Here is a 12325-nt window from a genome sequence, read left to right as displayed (position 1 = left end):
ATAGAACTCAACAACCTTATTCTGAAAAATTTATGGGTAATTAAAAGTCCATGGGATGCTGAATCAGTTTTGGTGGGAAAAAAGAGCAAAGTGGGGGAAATTAAAACATACTACAAAATAGTCATAGTGAAATAACTTCAAAAGTGTGATTGTGCCATAGAAATAAATACATGGACCAATGGATTATAGTAAAAAGTTCAAGGAAGACCCATGAATATTTGGAAAGATGATATTACGGACACAAGTAGCATCTTAAGTCAATAGGTCAGTCAAGGGGGATAGAGGAACTGGCTCAGTACATGGAGAAAAAGGAAACTGCCCTCTGCTTACACCAGAGGTGGGCTGCAGATGGATTGGGAACCTGAACAATAAAAGTGACAAAGCCAAAAAAATAAAATGTGGGAAAGCACCAACGCAACATAAGGGGGACACTTCCTAAACAGGACTTCAAAAGCGCAAAGCATAAAGTGAGGTGTCTGTGGACTTCTTATGTCATAAAGAAGGATTTCTGTCCAGAGGCCAGTGCACGCAGAGATTACAGAGTGAAAGAAGATTGTCCCAATGTCCCAAACGGTTGCCACCATCATTCCATGTAGACCCAAGGACAAGGCTTTCCAGTAGGCCAAGCAGGAGATTCTCCTGTCCCTGATGAGGGAGGATCAGAAAGCTAAAATGAGTAATTCAGATGACACAGCAGGTGAATTACATGCCAGGGCTAGCAGCCAGGTTCACTGGTCAGCCGGGCAAGCCCCCTCCCAACCGAGGCTAAAGAGGTTCAGCACTTGTGAGACCAGCTGCCACAGCCCCGGCCCTGAGCACCAGCCCTGAAATGTGTGTGGTAAAATGGACAAATTACCCTGTCGAGCTCCAATTTTCACCCTCCAGGAGCAATTCCCTGCAGGCCTATTCCAGAGCGGCAAGTGTGAAATGCGGCCTTCATGGTGGATTACCAACCTAAAGGAAGCTGTCACCTCCAGGCCCGAGGGAGAGAGTGGGGCTAATTGTGTTTCCCTCTGGAAGAATTCCTTTCTGTGTCCACCCTGCGGCTAGAGCAACACTTCTTGTCATCATGGTCCCCTTGCTATGACTGAAAATACTGAATTGTGTTGAATCGGTGTTGTTGTGTGTGTTTGGGTGGGGGAGATTCTTTTGTCAAAGAATCTGTGGATATGGTTTTAGCAGTCACTGTAGGAGGTCTCAGTTACCGATGCTTCAGATGTGCGGCAGCCTCCTACAGAAAGTGCTGCTCCTGAAACTTTTTCTGCTTCCAGAAGAAAGCTCTGCGTGGGTTTCTCCTAAGGGAGAAGAAAGGGTGGAGGGCAATACCGTTCACTGCAAGTACTGATGAGGCACCTGGCCCTCAGGGGGTCCCATGACTGTCACCTGGCGTGTGAACATAAACGGTGGTTATTTCCTCCTTCAGACAGGGTGACAGTGCAGGAAGAGAAGAGGCTTCAGCAGGAGTGGCCAGCATGGGGCAAAGTTGGGGAGTCACCAAGAGTGGGTAGGGTGTAAGCCTGAAGGAACAGCCTCCGACTCCCACCACTGAGTACAAACTTCCTGATTTTGCTGTGACTCTACTCCTCACTGCTCCAGGCTGACTAAACTCCCCATGACCTTGATTTTCTCAACCTCCTAGAAAGAGAAGAGATACCAAAAGATTTTTTGTTTTTGTTTTGTTTTGTTTTGAGACAGAATCTCACTCTGTCACTCAGACTAGGGGTCATCATAGCTCACTGCAACCTCCACAATTCCTGGGCTCAAACACCCTCTTACTTTAACCTACTGAGTAGCTGGGACTCTAGGCACTTACCACCATGCCTCGATAATTTTTTTGTTTTTAGTCATTTTTCTTGGTTTTGTAGAGATGGAGTCTCAGTATTGCTCAGGCTGGTCTTAAACTCTAATCTTAAACTGTCTGCCTCAAGCAATCCTCCTGCCTCAGCCTCCCAGAGTGCTAGGAACACAGACGTGAGCCACCATACCCAGCCTCAACGGCATTTTTTAAAAGATTACTTAGGTTCTCAGAAACAGCATAAGATTTACACATTGAGGCTGGGTGCAGTGGCTCACACCTGTAATCCTAGCACTCCAGGAGGCCGAGGCAGGTGGATTGCCTGAGCTCACAGGTTCAAGATCAGCCTGAACAAGAGAAGACCCCATCTCTAAAAATACCTGGGCATTGTGGAGGGTGCCTGTAGTCCCAGCTACTCGAGAGACTGAGGCAAGAGAATAGCTTGAGTCCAAGAGTTTGCTCTTGCTGTGAGCTATGCTGCCACAGTACTCTACTGAGGGCAACAAAGTGAGACTCTGTCTCAATTAAAAAAAAAATTTACGTGTTGGTATATCCTTTCTGGCAGTATCTATTAAAATGGCAATGGGGGCAGTGCCTGTGGCTCAGTGAGTAGGGCACCGGCCTCATATACCCAGGGTGATGGGTTTGAAGCTGGCCCCGGTCAAACTGCAACATAAAATAGCTGGGATTTGTGGTGGGTGCAAGTAGGAAACAATTACTTAGGAGGCTGAGGCAAGATAATCTCCTAAGCTCAAGAGTTTTAGGTTGCTGTGAGCTGGGACACTATGGCACTGTATTGAGAGCGACGAATTGAGACTCTGTCTCAAAATAAAAAAAGAGTTTGAGGTTGCTGTGAGCTATGATGCCAAAGCACTCTACTGAGGGAAACAAAGTGAGATACTGTCTCAAAAAAAAAAAAAAAAATTAAATGGCAATGGGCCTGCCTTTCACCTAGGAAATCCATTGCCAGGGATTAACCCTCAGGAATATTTGCATATGTATGGAAATATACATGTACAAGAATATTTATGGCAACATCTATAATAGCAAAAAATGGTATAAATATCCATCAGGAGGGGACCAAATTACTGTATATGAATGCAGGCAGTTCCTAGGTTAAGGACTACCTGACCTACCCCAACATAGTGTTCCATACTTACGAACAGGCTCCCCAGGGCTCCCCATTGGGATAATTCGTAATTAAATGAATAATTCGGGAACTCATTTCTTCTGCCTGGTGTAAGCATCTCGTTGATGCAGCATCTTTGTGTTAGCAGCTAGTCTCATGTAGAGAAGCAGCTGATAGAAAAACAAGATAAAGAATCAGAAGATCCAGAGCTAAAAAAATTTATAACAAAAGAATTAGCTGAAGACTCGTGTCTCACTGAAGCAGGATGTGTGACGCTTAGGGAAGCAGACCCTAACACTGAGTGGGTGTACAGAGGTTTACTGTGTGGTTAGTGAGAACATCAGCTGCTACAAGGCCATTTACGATGGAAACAAGAACAAAGAACAGCCCTAGATACCTTTATCAAGAAACCAACTTCAGTGCTGAGCTCCCTTCTCCAGTGACAGAACCAAACCTGATTCTCCAGCACCATCTCCATCATCATCTGATTAACGTCAGTCTCCTCTCTTGCCTCAGAAATGCCCCTTCCAGTAAGCAAGACATTGATGTGACATTAGGTGAGTGGTGACTTTTTTTTTTAGAGACAGACTCTTACTTTCTTTCCCTTGGTAGAGTGAGTGGCATCACAGCTCACAGCAACCTCCAAATCCTGGGCTTAAGGCCATTCTCTTGTCTCAGCCTCCCGAGTAGCTGGAACTACAGGTGCCCGTCACAACACCCGGCTATTTTTTTGTTGTTGTTGCAGTTTGGCTGGGGCCAGGTTTGAACCTGCCACCCTCAGTATATGGGGCCAGCATCCTACTCACTGAGCCACAGGCGCTGCCCATGAGTGTTGACTTTTAATACTTTTTTTTTTTTTGAGAAAGAGTCTCATTCTGTCTCCCTGGGCAGAGTGCTGTGGCCTCATCATCACTCATAGCAACCTCAAACTTTTGGGCTCAAGCAATCCTCCTGCCTCAGCCTCCCAAGTAGCTGGGACTACAGGTACCTGCCACCATTCCCAGCTAGATTTTCTATTTTTAGTAGAGACAGGGTCTCACACTTGTTCAGGCTGGTCTGGAAACTCCTGGTATTAAGCAACTTTCTGCCTCAGACACCCAGAGTGCTAGGATTACAGGCATGAGCCACTGTACCTGGCTTAATATTCCTTTTTGAAATTTCTTCTTTCTGTATCTCCTATCTAAACTTTTTGTATGACTCTGCTGTTATGTTCTGTTTGTTTTAATTGAAAGAGCACAGTAGCTTCTGTAACTTATTACTACAGTGCAGGGGATATTATTATTATTACAGTATTACACTGTGTTATTATCGCCACATCAAAGCACTTAGAGTATTGTCTTGGTCATTATTATTATTATTATTATTATTGCCGTATACGCACTATCCATCAGGGCTCTGAGTTACATATTGTGCAGATCTGACCCAAGGACCTTCTCAGGAACGCATCTCATCCGTAACCAGGGACTGCCTGTCTTATGCAACATTCTACAACCGCATGATGCAACAGCCATGTTAGCTCATTGAGTAATAAACTCAAACTGAAGAACAGTGTGTATAGAATAAATTTGTTTGAATGAAAAAAGATATGTGTGTGTGTGTGTGTTGATGTCTATTAAGAACTTAGGAAAAAAGTCAGAAATGATATTCATCCAATTCCTACTTGTGCTTACCTCTGAGAGTAGAACTTTAAGGTCGGTATAGGGAGGAATATTCATTTGCAACTCTAGGTATTTCTGTGTTTGATTAATTGGCAAAGCATGAGTGTTACTTCTATAATACAAATAAAATGGGGGAGATTTCTACTTCAGCAAAACTACTAGCTGCTCTCAAGGAACTTTCATGTCACTCATACATATTTGAAAATTTGAACATTAAGGCCGGGAATGCTGCTCAAAAGGTAGTCCACTGGCTCCGCCTTTTTCTAGCCCTTTGCAGGGAGTCAGGGCCATGTGACTAGTTTTAGCCAATGAGATGTGAGAGGAAATGACATGTGTCAGTTGTATGCCAGCTCTCCAGTTTTCCTTCCTCTGGACTTGGCTACTAAGGACAACCCGAGTTCTAGATGGTGCTGCTATAAAATGCTAGTACCTGCTGCCAACTGCTGTGGCTTTGTTATGCCCCTGAGCTTTGGGGGGTAGTCTGACACTGCATTGTATATTGTGGCCTATTTCAGTTCTCTATTGCTGTCTGACAAACCACACAAATGTCTTAACTTAAAGCAACACTCATTTTCTTCATTCATGGCTCTGCAGTCTGGGCAGGGTTCAGCTGGGCAGCTCCTTTGCACATCTTTCCAGGGTTATTAATGGGGTTGCATTCAGCTGGTGGGCAGGCTGAGGACTGGGCTTAGCAGAAACCATCAGACAGCTTGATCTCTCTCCCTCCACCGCCCTCCATATAGATCTCCACAAAGCACAAGTTCTCTCCAGCAGCATAGTTAGATTTCTGGCCTGGATGGGGCCTCAAAGCTTCCTGAAGAGCCACAGCTTCTTAAAGCTTAATCCCAGAAGGGGCACAAAGTCTCATCTGCTGCATTCTATCAGTTAAGGCAAGTCATAGGCCCAGCCCAGACTCAAAAGGAGAGGACTCCCCAGGGGTATGAATACCAGAGACGTGGAGCCACCTGTGAAACACAATGCCCGTGGCCTTTTCTGACTAATACAAACACCAAGGGCCTCCTTGTGAGAGAATCAGTTGTGTTGTGTTGCTGTGCATGTGCACATAATGTTGTGTAATGTTTAAGGGTGTAATCGTGTAATTAGCAACTAAATGTTTTAGGGCAACTCAATTTTGTCTTTTAAGGAAAATAGTGAAAAATTTTAAGTTTTAGTTAAAAATCAATTGCTCATTTTGCAAAAAGCAAAGACCTAATCTTGACTTTTAAAGATCACCTCTTACTCTTGTTATTGTAGGCCAAAGAAATAGTGGAAAAAGCAAGTAATCCCAGATAGTATAGTCATTTTGAAAGGATATATGCCAGTGTAAGTGCTAACTATAACAGATGTAACCCGCACACCCACACACAACCTGGGAAAATCAAACTTTCAACTAAATTTATTCAAAAGCAAAACATGATGGGAAATAGTGGCTTTGTCGTAGAATTGCTTAGAAATGCTCCTGGCTACCTCTGAAAACAGAGAGCCCCTGACACCTGCTGCTGTTCATACTGAGGCCAGATGACAGGCATGCAGGAATGTGGCAGACATAATTCTGCAGAGTGGGTGTTCAGGCTTGAAGACCTCGAAGACACCCCTGATCTGAGGCTACGGTCCTTGATGCTAGGAGGTCCAGGAGACTTGATTTCTGAGCTGGCTGGAGGAATAGCCAGGACTGGAAAGACGGCAGGGGCAGGACACATATCCCAGGCCTGGGGAAGCACACTCAAAGCTCAAAGGTGGGAACCTCAGCCTAATTCCAGCCACCAGTGGCTGGCCAAAGGCTAGTGCCTTGGGTTCTGGATCATTTTCCCTGGCTTTTCTTTTCTTCTTTTTTTTCATCACAGGAAACCACGTGGCGACTGTAATAGAGTACGGTGGGAGAGCCCGAAGTACATAAAAAGCCAGGAGTCATTACAGATGAGAGGTAAGCGGGGCCCTGACAGCAGCATAACTGTGAGTATCTAGCCAGCTGACCACTCCAATAACAGGTCCTGTCCTGTAACCAGGCCTGACAGAGCCACCCTTGGCTGCTTAGCATCTCCCGAGAGTAGATGCCACTTCCTGCCACTTCCCCGGCCTTGCTGAGAGCTCTTGGGCTGTAGCAGTCTCCATTTATGTAACAAACATTTACTAAGAAGCTGTAGTATGCTGGGCCTTGTTTCGGGAGCTAGAAATATACAGTGGTAAACAAGACCATTTCTTTACTGTTTGTTGTAGAGAGGTGTAAAGAAGGGGCCCAAGCATTTCCTAATAACATTTCCGCATCATGATTTCATGTTTGCTCCGGAGAAGCGGGGAGTCTTCTGTTTTCCCATGAGGAAGCCATCTGGGTGGTTAAGTAACTTCTTCAAGGTCTCACAGCCAGTAGACAGGGTCTGCCCAGCCATCCTAGGACAGTGATGCTTATGAAAATTGGCAGTCCTTGAATTTCAGAGTCGCCTGAGAAGGCGACTTGTCCAGGAGTGGGTGGCTGGACAGGGTGGGGGTACCCAAATCCCATCAAGGGCAGGAGTGTGTGTTATCAGGGACATTTCCTTTCCTGAAGATGCCTGGAACCCCACAGAGGGAGGTGAGCCCTGTGCTATAGGCAGTTGCAGGGAACAGGGATTCTGTCAGTGCTGCTTGGGGGTGTCTGAGGCCAGAAATCTTGGGCCCTGGGAAACTTGAGGAATCTCTGCTGGGAGGGCGCCAGACTCTCTGAAACATCAGCCAACAGCTGGCACTCACCAATTACCTTCAGATGCTAAACCCGCACCTCAAAAATTGGATGTTAGGGGGTTGGTAGGAGCTCATTGGAAAACATCTCTGGGCAGGAGCAGCCCCACTGAGACAGACCTATGCTAGAGGGTGTGGGCAGAACAGGCCTGGGCTTCTCCAGACACAGCACGACTAACCCACAGCCTGGGGGACCCCCCACCCCAGCACACCACATACTTTACTCCCATCCCCTGGGGTCTTCCCTTTCTGAACATTCCCTCCTTTGCCCTCCCTGACAGGACACAAATCCCTTGCACTTTGGGCGAGTACAATCACCCCAACAATGTAAATACATTGGTTAAAAGCTTAAGTTCTCTTGGAGAGGAACTTGTGTCCCCAGGGCGCACAGGTGGGCCTTAGGGGGCCCTGAGAGAGAAGGGTCACAGAAAGCAGAATAATTCATGCCGCTGGTCAGAGACAGTGTTTTATGCCCCATTACATGTCCTCAGAACTCATTTCATTTTTTTTTAAATTTTTTTTTTTTGAGACAGAGTTTCACTTTCTCGCCCTTGCCCTCAGTAGAGTGCTGTGGTGTCATAGCTCACAGCAACCTCAAACTCTTGGGCTTAAGTGATTCTCTTGCCTCAGCCTTGCAGTAGCTGGGACTACAGGTGCCTACCACAATGCCTAGCTATTTTTTGTTATTGTTGTCATTGTTGTTTAGCAGGCCTGGGCTGGGTTTGAACCCACCAGCCCTAGTGCATGTGGCTGGCGCCCTAACTACTGAGCTATGGGCCCCGAGCCTCAGAACTCATTTTAAATGATATGTGCTGACCTTTCTCCTTGTTCTGGGATCTGAGTACTGGCTCTCCTCAGAACACATTGTAGGTGCATAATAAAGTTTTGGTAAGCAAACAAAATAACTTAATAGCCAGAAACCGAAGGAAGTTGAGCAATATCTTTCACTGGTCACTGTGAAGGGGAGGAGGGACCATCTCTTCCTGGGACAGATGGCCAGCAGGGTGCAGAGGAGGGTCTAGCCGGCTGGGGCTGGCCTGTAACTTAAGGACATTAGGTGCCACTGGAATTTGGAAAGGAGGTATTGGCAGGTGTTGGCCCTCAAACGGCCTCGGATATAGACCCTTCTGCCAAGGCCTGGGTACGGCATGAAGCACATGAGCAGACAATCAGCTGCTAATAGTGGCCCCCAACATGTGTTGAGTGTATGCATTAAAGCAGCACCACAGCCCTGTAAGGTACATGTCACTATTATTATGCCCATTTTATAGATGAATTTATTTGACCATTTACCATTGTGTTCCATTAATCTGCCATTACATTTGACGGCTGCTGTTTTCCTCTGTGCCTGCTCTCTGGCTCCTAATTCTACTGTTCAAACCCTGTCTGTGGTCCCTTTCCTTACTTTGATTCCTGCCCTTTTGCCCCGGCCCTCCCCACCTATCCAGCTCCTTTCTGTCTCCCAGCCCCTCAGTCCCAGCCCTCCTGACCACTCCAGTGGTCTCTCTCTCCCCTGCCCTCTGACTTTCCACGTCCCTGCTCCAGCCTTACCCAGGGTAATCCGTTTCTGCCCCTCTGGTGTTGCCCATCTTTTTTCCCACGTGTTCATGACACCCCCCCCCCCAAACCATACACACACACAGTGTTCTAGAAGAACCCCCAAGGCCTTCCTTCTTGGCCACTTTCAAAGTGTGGGGGCTGTGAGTGGTGAGAGAGGGGTCCTCCCAGGGCAGACTGGGGGGATGAGAGGGAAGCAGGGGCAGCTGGGCCCTGAGGCCACCAGCCTTGCTCCCCCAGCTGAGGGACAGGGCTGGCTAGGCTGTGGGTGGAGGTGCTGGGCCGAGCTAATCACCTAAATGGACGCAGGCTGTTGAGAGACAGGCTCTATTCCCTAATAGAATTTGCCCTCAAGTGCAATTTAATTTTCTCTGAGGCGGTCTCCAGCCCCTCTGCTACCCTCCCCCTAGGCAGACCCTCACTTCCCCAGCTTCCAAGGGGGAGCAGAGCACCTTCTCTTAGAGAAAAGAGGAGAGGGGCATCCTCTGGGCTCCTATCCGCTCACCCCGTGTGGCCTCCTCCTTTGGAACACCCCCCCAACCCACTCATTTCACCCCTTCTCCAGGTCTTGCCTAGATGGGGGTGCTGCTCCCCTCCCAGAGACCCTCTGACTCTCTCTAGTGCTGCCTGGGCCCAGCGAGAACAGCCACTCCCATCCTCCACAGCCTCACCATGAAGGCAGATTCCTCCCCTGACCTCTGGTAAGTTCACACTTCTCTTTGTCCTGCTCAATAGTGTCAGAGGCTCCCTGAGGGGACCCCAATGTGGGAGGGCATGGACCCCCACTTGTACACACAGGTGGAGGGCCTTGGTGGAGGGGGTGGAGATCAGCTCAGGGCTCTGTGGTTTGGGGCACAGCCCAGCTGTGGAGCACAACCCCCCTCATCGGCCCTGGGGACCCTCCTGGCTCACTACAGCCTCTCTGGAGCTGGATTCCCCACTAGATGACACCCACCCCCAGATGTTAGACTGTGCAGCACCCTGAGACCTGACTGGTCACTGGGAGTATTGGCAGATGTAGGAATCTGAGTGCATCTCCCTCCCCACCAATTTCAGGGCGGAAGGCAGGGCCCCTTCCGAGGCTGCTTGCCATTTCTTTCTGTGAGACTCTCCTGGCTGCCAGCAGCTCCTTCTCCTGAGGGACAGGGGATCAGGGAGGTCTGTGCAGTTCACACCTGAGCCCTTCAGGCCATGGTTCTGGAGTATGGATGGCTGGTAGGGATGGCTCAGAGGACCACAAAGAGAAGCTGAGGAGGGGATGTGAGCTCTGGGGGAGGGGAGCAGGAGACAGGCAGGTGGGGCTTCAAGGGTGGCCGGAAGCCTTGGGATGCAGAGTGCACCCTGGACTTCAGGTTCCTGACCCATCCCCCCAGTCCTGTCCTCATATCTGGTGAGCCCTCGGGGAGGCAGCTTTGGAATTTTTTCTTTGCAGCCAAAGTCTTGAAAACAGCAGAGGGAGGGGCCGAGGATGACAGAGAATGGATGGGTGGCAGGCCAGGGTCAACTGCAGGGGGAGATGGTCATCCTTTAGGTGCTGCCACCCGCAGCTCCTGGCGGCTCTCTTGTGCAGCTGAGGTCTCCTTCTCAGTATGTGGGGCCCACTGCCCAGGGGCCTGCATTTGTGTGCACTCTCCTGGCTCACTCACCCAGCAAGTGATTATTAGTCCCTTGCTGGGTGCCAGAAACTGTGCTAAGGGAAAAGGGGACTGCCTCACGCAGGTGTATACAGGTTTATGGACAGTAAGTATCATACATGCCAGAATGCCCTGGAACAGCACTGCCCAATAGAAATGTAATGTCAGGCACTTACGTAATTTTAAATTTTTTAATAGCCATGCTAAAGAAGAAGTGAAATTAATGTTAATAATAGGTTTTATTTAACACAACATGTTCACAATACTATCATTTCAACATATAATAAAAATATTAAAAACATGAATGAGATATTTTACACTTGTTTCTCTGTATTAAGTCTTTGAAATCTAGTACGAAATTTATATTCACAGCCCATCTCAATTCTGACCAGCCACACTGCATGTAGCTATTGGCTGCTGTATTGGGCAGTGGAGTTCTAGAATGTTCCTCTACACACTGTGGTCCAGTTAGCAGCACTGACATCCCCAGGCAACTTGTTAGAAATGCAAAATCTCAGATCCTAGATCTACTGAGTCAGAATCTGTACTTGGACAGATTCCCCAGATGATTCTATGCCTGGCAAAGTCCGAGGAGCCTCATGAGAGGCCAGCTGGAGCAGAAGGGACATATATGGAGCATTTGCCTTGGGAGCTTTGCACGTCGGATCTTCTGACCCCCAACAACCCCTTTCTGAGGAGAATTATCTGAGTACTATCACCCCCATTTAAACACAGGAAAACACTGGCTCTGAGAGTTTAACTTCCCAAAGCCATACAGCTCGGGTGTAGTTTAGAGCCAGGGTTTGTGTCCTCACCTTCCTTGGGGGAGGTCTTGGGAAATCCTTTGCCACCCAAGCTTTCCATATTTCCTCCTTGACCACCCAAAGTGGTCATAGTCCTGGTGGCTTGGTCCCTTTTCTGCAGGTCAATGTTTTCAAGCAGAAAGGTTTGGTGACCAAGGGCACAATCTTCATAGTGAGCCAGGGCTATGGAAAGAGAGGGCCAAGCAGTGGGACTCAAAGGTGCTGAGTCTTCTGTACTTGTACACTGAAGGGAGCTAACACGTAGGTGCTGGGCCCTGTGCCAACAGCTTTGCCCCTCCTTTGCCAGGGCTTTGAGTAGGAACTGTCACTATCCCACTGTACAAATCAGTAAATGGAGGCTCAGAGTGGGTCCCATACGGTGGGCAGCAGAGCTGGCATGGACACTAACGTCCATCTGATTTCAGAGTCACAAGTCTGGCCCCTGCCTCACCACTTCTTCTCACGCAGAGTCCCTGAGTCTTTCTCCTGGCCCCTCTGCCTATGTCTGACACCGCTACATCTTTTTGGTTGTAAGTCAGTTCCTGAGGGAAACTGCTGAGTTAAGCTTCTCCAGCAAAAATCTTTTGCCTCTGAAGGAGTTGTTTTATAGATGAGCTTTGACACCTGCAGCTATTTCAGATGGAGCCAGACTGGACTCTCTGCCCCTCCTCCTCCCTGTTCACAGCGTCCTCTTCAGGAACTGAGAAAGTGAGCGTGGGTGAGAGGCTTGGAGAGGAGCCCTGGGCATGGTCGTGCAGACAGCTGGGCCTCTCTGCGTGATAGCACAGTGGCCAGAATAGCAGTGCCCCACCTGCCTTGCCAGGCGTAGGTAAGGAGAGGTACGTGAGGGGACTTCAACTGTACAGCACTCTAAGAAAGTCAGCTCCTCCTAAGATCACTCTTGGATTTGACATGGCCCTGAGTCTTGGAGGTTGAAGAGGGAAAATGGGTAAGAAAGGAAGGTGTCTGCGGGGCAGCATCTGGAGCCCAAGCTCTTTCTTGAAGTAAACTTGGAGACTGAGTCAAATCAGGAA

Source organism: Otolemur garnettii, unplaced genomic scaffold (genome assembly GCF_000181295.1).
Source record: "Otolemur garnettii isolate 467f Iridium unplaced genomic scaffold, OtoGar3 scaffold00016, whole genome shotgun sequence".
Lineage (NCBI taxonomy): Eukaryota > Metazoa > Chordata > Mammalia > Primates > Galagidae > Otolemur > Otolemur garnettii.
Note: the sequence above shows the minus strand (reverse complement) of the source record.